The sequence below is a fragment of the Montipora foliosa genome, chromosome 5, assembly GCF_036669935.1.
Source record: "Montipora foliosa isolate CH-2021 chromosome 5, ASM3666993v2, whole genome shotgun sequence".
Classification (NCBI taxonomy): domain Eukaryota; kingdom Metazoa; phylum Cnidaria; class Anthozoa; order Scleractinia; family Acroporidae; genus Montipora; species Montipora foliosa.
Window position 1 is genome coordinate 16180236 of NC_090873.1, and position 7500 is coordinate 16187735.

The 7500-nt window shown below is 39.7% G+C and overlaps 1 pseudogene; it reads left to right on the plus strand.

The window, feature by feature from the left end:
- The window catches only part of LOC138002266 (uncharacterized), an 83932-nt pseudogene that overhangs the window by 28045 nt on the left and 48387 nt on the right, over positions 1–7500 (plus strand).

Consider the following 7500-nt stretch of genomic DNA (forward strand, 5'->3'; position numbering starts at 1 on the left):
CCAGCTGACGGATCTTCCTGACGGCATTTTTGATAAGAATGCCCAGCTAAAGGAACTGTAAGGATCAAATTTCTGTTATATAACATTGGAAAACAATTCAAAGTTGTTGTGATGACTTTATGGCGGCTTACATAAAGTGCTCAAGTTGCTTACTTCCGGCTGGCAACTTTACATTTCTTTATTACTTGATATACCCACAAGTAAAGTGTTAACGGGAAATGTTTTTTGTTTCTATAGGAAGCCAAGGTGTTTTGTTTAATCATTTGTCAAAAGATGTTGTTTAAATGCCCTACCCTGTTGTCGGATTTGTCTGTCTGTCCCCAACTTTTGAAGACCTTTTTTTTAATCCAATCGCTCACAAAATGCCATATATCTTCCTTTAAACTCTTCTATCTAGTCCAAACACGTGTTTTATGGCTGTAAGCGACTTTGGTGCCCCCCAAAAAAATCATTTGAAACGTGACTCCACTACCCGGGCACAGACGATAGTCAAATGAGCGGGGTTTTCCCGGAGGGGGGATGTTGAAGTTTTGATTTGATAGGCGCATAACTGCTCAATGCTAGAGGTAGCTTTGTATATTTTAAGGTCACAGAGAATTTTTTCCCGTTTATGCTGTGTACTTCCTGTGTATAGTTTATGCTGTGTATTTCCACTTATGATTTCATCATCCACTTGTCTTTGCAAAAGGGTTCCACTAAACTTCGATTGCACTGAAGGGAAAGTGGCCGTATTACTCCTTAGCTGGAATCAGCAAGGGTGTGTCAATTATGTTGTTCATTTGTTTCAGCACCCTCGCTTTCTGCCAGAGAATTGACGAATGCTCGTACCTCGCACTTGTAAGCATAAGTGCGCTCGGCTGCTGCGCATTTCATGTTCATTCACAAGAGCAGTCAACGTATCCATAAGTCGTGCTTCCATATCTGAGTTCCTTGCTCTTCCAATGCCCTCTTTCAAGCCAAAAGTATCGTTTTCCAGCTTTGCATCTCGAAGTTGTTTGATAGCAATCTGTAACAAGAAGCTGAAAGACAAATCAATGCTTATGAAGCAATGCTTATTTGTCAAGTTCATACTTTATTTCTCAAAAGGCACCAAAGAGGTGATGTGAACTGTATGATGAATTCACGAACTCTCTCATGAATGGGTTCTTGCGATCCTTTCGGACCTTTAATAGCTCTTTCGATGCCGCTGACTCTTTTCCTTTGTCTTAAAAAATAATAATTGCAGGGTCAAAAATTAATTAATTCTCCTCTTGGTTTCTAGCAGCGCCACAGGATTACAAGTGGCAACAGGTTTTTCTGTGGTGAAGGAATCTTTTATTCTTCGATGTTTAATGATGAAGCGAGTCACCTTGATAAGGTGGATTTCGCAACTTAAGCACATAGAAGATTTTGCCTTTCTTACTTATTTGACTTTTTGGACATCTCTCTACAGCACCCGGGTTTTTAAACTAAAAATTTCGAGTTTGTGAACTCGAAACTTGACTTTGCAAACGCAAAATTTCGAGTTTGTGAACTCAAAATTCATCACGGGAACGTTAGAACCCACACATGGCCAGCTCCTAGCGTCAGTGGCTTTATAGCATACTTGGTTTGAGCGTCACACCGGTATCGCGAGGTCACTGCTTCAAACCCCGTTGAAGCCCTGAATTTTACAGCCTTCTCTACGCAATTGCAAGAATTGCGTTCATAGCTGTGAAGATCATATAGCTTCACTTGATTTCATATCCGCAGGTCAATATATGATTGATTTCGTATATCAGTTTATCGTCAAAATTTCGATTTTAAAAATTTGAAGCAGGAAAACTATGCATGAAATGCCATGTCCCTTACGAGCGATTGTGCTATTCAATTAGCGCCAAATGATTTCTTTACATGTTTTTTTAAATTGTTTCATTTTTGTATATCCGGGCTTTTATTAACTTATATTATTAATTATTTAGTCCAAGCATAGAGTGCGTTCTAGTCCACTCCAAATCTTATTAAGTGACTGTAGTGTATTTCTCTATATACGCACGCCCGACCTGTTCAGTTTCATTTTAGATGTAAAGCTTTCGATTCGTCGAGTTTTGCGAGTTCCATTGTAATTGACAGCGAATGAAGTAAATGAAAGAACCCAGGGAGCCCCTGCCAAATGTTTCTGTCGGCATTGACTGTTTAGAAAGCAGGGAAGTCATCCAGGGTCGGGGGCAACGAAAACGAAGCACAAAAGTCCCGCTCCACACAAAAAATGTACAAAATTGTATTTGAAAGACCGCAACTTGGATTGTGGCAATTTTCAGGTAGAAATTATTGTTGTTATCGCTGTTTTTTATTACATTTCTTCAGCATGCCGAAAACAAATTAATTACAAAATCAACATAACAATCGGAAAAGGGCGGAAAATACTAAATCCGAATGTCGTTAAACAAAATACAGCTACGCTGAAACATATTAAAAAACATCAATCAGGCATTACCCCTAAAGTAAAACGGTATTTAAATTACCGGATTTCCTTTGTGAATTTAGCTTGGTGGATTGAGAAAAAAGTAAAAGCAAGTTCCAGGAGTCCGTGTTAGTAACTGCATGTGAACCGGGAATCATTCTCAACAATTCAAATTGTTGTTTACTTGCGTGGGCATTTTGACTTTGTTAGTCTACATTTTCATCGAGCGCTTTGACTTTGTTTGCCAATGTTTTCTTTAACTGAAGAAGCGAATCTTTCGTTTTCAATATTTAGAAAAACCAAATGAATCGTTCTTGGTCAATGATTGTTGCTCAACATGCTCAAGGTACTTGCGGTGTGTTTTTAACCAACCAATAGGATCGTTGTTTTCCCTCACCGTGCATTATGAGGAATTTGTAGTCAATCTCAAATAAAACATGTGTTATCGCCCAAGTTATTGTCGCTATGTTTTAAAACAATTGGTTTATGCTTTTAGCTGTGCGTCTATAGAGTTATACATGAACTTGAGAGGTTGCCAAGTCCTCAAGATGCTAGAGTCGCACTCGCCCTCGGCTATGCCTTGTGCGACTGTTACGCTTCCTTCATGCTTAGCAACCTCCCGCATGCATCCATAACTCGATAGACGCACTCTAACCATGAACCAATTAACAAATGGTAAACGGCTCAGCAGCACTATTGAGTTATGGTGCACGCGGGAGGTTGCTTAGCACGAGAGAAGCGCAAGAGTCGCTCGAGGCTATCGCCTCGAGCGACTCTAGCTTCTTGAGTGCTTAGCAAACTCCAAAGTGCACCATAACTCAATAGTGCACGCTGAGCCGTTTACCATTTGTTTTATAACATAATCATTAACACCACTCCTGCGTGTTTGGCGTGTATTTGCATAAATCAAGTTTGGTAGATAGACGATGTCAACACAACTCTGCTTTCTAAAGACAACTATAAATTAACAAGACAAAATGATCAACAAACAGTCTTCCCAGTCAATAATTTTATTAGAATCAACAATAATTTGCTCTTAGGAGAGAAAACATTTCGATTTTCTTGCGACCGTCGTCACAAACACGCTGTCTTTGCACATGCTTCGCCTCTGTTGAAAGCGATCAAGCTATCGCAAACAACGTGACTTTTCCAATCCAAAGAAAACGACATTACATTATTTCAACTCAAATGGCCGATGAAATAAATATCAAAAAGAAAATCGACATTCCAAAACACCATTTACCTTCCTGTAGCATCTTCCCTGGTCTGATAAAATCCATTCGGCTTCAATATTTGACCAGAGTTCAGATTTTGTTTTGGAAATCAAAGGGGTACAAACACGAAATGCTCTTTCGTCGCTTTAAGACCTTCAATCCTCCTTTTCCATTGCTGATTAATCTTTACGGCTATATCTTTCTATTTTGAGCTCTGTAGAGGTTCACCCCTATTCTAAGAGGAGGAAAATATGTCTTGGAAAATTAGGACTGATGCGCTCGTGACGGCATTTCCTTCTTAATTAAGTTAGATAGCACGTCAGCTGTCGTCAGCGAGCATGCACCCATGGGCAAATAGTAAATGACCAATGGCCAATCAGAACGCGCGTTTTATCCAAGTTATGTTATAATTGTTAATTACCTTATATATTAAATGTGTACACTTGAAGTGCGGGTTTTAGATGAAAGGCAGAAGTGATCCACACACTTAACTGGGCAATTTCATTCATCAAGTCCCTTTATGGGAACAAATGAGCCCAAACAATTGAGCTGAATCAAACTGAGTGTCTTACAAGCTCAGGTGGTAGAGCATTGGACCAGCATCGCAGGGGTCATGGGTTGGAATATCGTTGAAGCCACCAAAATATTATTAGGTGTCTTTAAAGACAATTTCTTAAATCGTCCAGTTAAATTTCAGGATCACTTGTACATTTCATTTACCTTATACATTATAGAAATCGTGAAATTCTAACATATTTTAACATTTTCACTGTGAGCAATTTGTTCATGCTAATCTTGTGCTTTTATTCGCACTTGAAAATGAACTTGGAGAGGTCGAAACGTAGTGACTTTTTATCGGTTATTTTTATCACAGAATTAGGTATCACCGCACAGAAAAAGAAGGTATTAGACTATTAACGCTTTGGCTTTGGTTTGAAGTAAACAAGCATAGGTTTTTTTAGGACACATACAGACATATTACAAAACAGCGGACAAGAAGAGCCTTCCTTTTGTTTTCATTTTCTTGGTCCTGAGAACTTTGCTTCTGAGGGAGGTGGGCATCGTGCTCCTACTCTTACTCTAAACTTTATATGGGCTACACCGTTTGCCTAATGAAAAAAAAAACGCCCTCTTTGACATTACACGGGTGTCTAAGGGAGCGTTTTTTTTGGGAAAATTCAAGAACGGATTTGTGATCTCAGATCAATGTATTCTACAGTTTCAAAAAAAAAAATGTCATGTACCGTAGCTATTGTGTAACATTTTTGCATGGACCGCTCTTCACTTTTTTTTTTTTTTCAAATCCTTTCCCAAAGAAAGACACTGAAGTGATAAATCTCAAAACTCCGGGCTTAATTTTGATCGGAGGTATATCCTCGTCGAGTGTGGATACTTTGGATTCATGATCCGTTTTCGGATTTCGCCAAAAAAAACGCACCATTAAGACTCGAGTTTTCGGTCAGCAATACACGAGTCGTCTCTTCCTTTCCCCTTAAGTCAATTGGAAATGGGTGATCAGGCCCTAATCGCAAAGGTACGAGTACAGCAACTGGAGATTGTATGCATGTACAGTTTTAAATTCTCTTAAAGTTCAATTGCTTCTATTGGCGAACTACGAAATTGCTATTTCAAATTTACAACTGTAACTTATATTCCATCTGATTTTTTTCCTTGTTTCCTTTGAACTCCACTCAATAAAACAAAATGATCACAAAGTTCGTGTCAGATTTCCGAATTAGTCCACCAAGGATACCAGCCGGCATATCCGTATGCTGTGGGATAGGGCTTTAGCCAAACACAGTTTTTTAAGCCATTAGGAATTCCACCCAGGGGTTGTATGTTGTGAATCGCCAACAATGCCATTGTTTTTTACGACATGTACTTGCAGTGCTGAAATCCGCATCATCAGAGAGCAGTAAGTCGAGAACTGATTGACTGAGCTCTGTTGCTCCGCCGGAAATCAGACGATGTCAATCAAAATCTTAGATGTCCAAAAATTTAACAATGCCATCTTAATTTACAGCTGCGTTTTTGCACCAAATAATCGGGTTCTCTACATCATCGCAAACTCTAATAGTCACGGGACCTTCAAAACTTAGAAAACATGGTTTTTACAGTGCAACGCGCCTTAATTACGTGTAAATACGTCAACTCAACAACCCATGCGACGGTGTTCAACTTACAACCGTGCGAATTTTGCAAGGAGGCGTGCCTGTCAATCAAATTTACACACCCTGATTGGCGGACAATTTGTGAAAAACTTTGTCAGGTGGCCACGGTAAGGCGCATCGCACTGTAAGAGGTGCTGACAACTGAGTGGCTTGCGTTCTTTAACTAATTTACACGGAGCCAACCGGAAGCAGTCAAATGTTCACAATTGTCATTACATGCACTTTGCTCAGTTAATTGATTTCAGTTTTACATACATACACACATACATACATCATCTTTATTTAAACAAGATTATTTTCAATGCTACAAAGGCTTGTGGGGTCGTGTATTTACAAAGCAGTTAAGAGAATTTGTATTTTTACAAGGCGGTAAGAGCAAGAACTAAACACTGACCACTCATGCTCCAGCCGCGAGCTGAAGCCACCTTAGGAGCATCTTTTTGGTTGGAAAATTATTTAAATTCAACTAAATCTTGTTCTTTCGAACAATTGTTTGGTTTTGCTTTTCATGCTTACCCTCTTAACAGCACACTTCGTTTAGTTTATGTATAAGGATATTAACAAATTTTTATTTCGACTTTTATCGACTTCTATCGCCTGACTCATTCCATTCACTTCTCCACGGTGTAGACATGTTTAGGGATGCAGGATTGATCGGGGATTCTACGAGCTGTGAAAAGAGCTCCGAATACTCTGCATTTTTTTCAAAGAAGACATTTCAAAACGGAGAGGCAGTAGCGAAGCGTAGAGAAGCGTCTTTTCTCATCAAAAGTGATCCTATTGGTGCGGTAAGGCTTTTACCTGTACCAGTAGATGCTCATTACAATGCTAATGCTTGGTATGAACAAAGCATTTTGAAGATTAAGTATTTTATCGTTAACTCATCGGGGTCATGTTTATTATAAATAAAATAGTTCGAAGGCACTTAACAAGTATTCATGTCACGGAAGCGCGACAAAGGAAAGTTGATCAGGGGTTGCTGTTATTCATCGTGGTGAAGTACAACAGTAATAACGTATTCTCGTTTGTCTAGTAGATCGCAATGTTTCGACTGCATACTGCTAGTCTTCATCAGGCGATGAGGTCAACTCGTTACGCGTCACCTTTTAAGCAAAATGCTCCGCTGTGATTGATTGGTTTTCAGCAGCTGTGATTGGTGCATTTCGATCATCGCTGTTTCTGTGTTGTTCATTTGGCGGTCCGCTGTCATACGGTTCTGCTGTTGTTTCTATTCCACCATCCCTGTTGATGTTGTTAGGGTGAACTCTTGTCAATCGCCTCTTTGACCCTGTGTGTGTACCAATGAGAATCACGATCAATAAACTGGACTTCGTTCCAAAGCGGGTTGTGGCCGATGTTGTTAGCTTGTTCTGAAACGGCAGAGGTCTGGGTACGGGCAAGTCGGATGACGTGTGCAACATTGTTTGTGGGCGCGGGACTATAATGAATTAGTTACAGCACTCGCGGGAAGTTTAAAATTAGACAACTCAATCCCCGCTGGAAATTTCCAAGGGCAAATTTGCATTTAATCTTAGAGGTTCGGTGGTTGGTTGCAGGAAAGGCAAAAAAATAGTATTCCTACTGGTTGGAACTCCGCGAAAATTCGACAGGGCCAACGTAGAGTTAAAAAAAAAAGGGATATGAATACTCATTTCCACACCCCTTGTCTTGCGAGGTCTTCCTTCCAAAATGG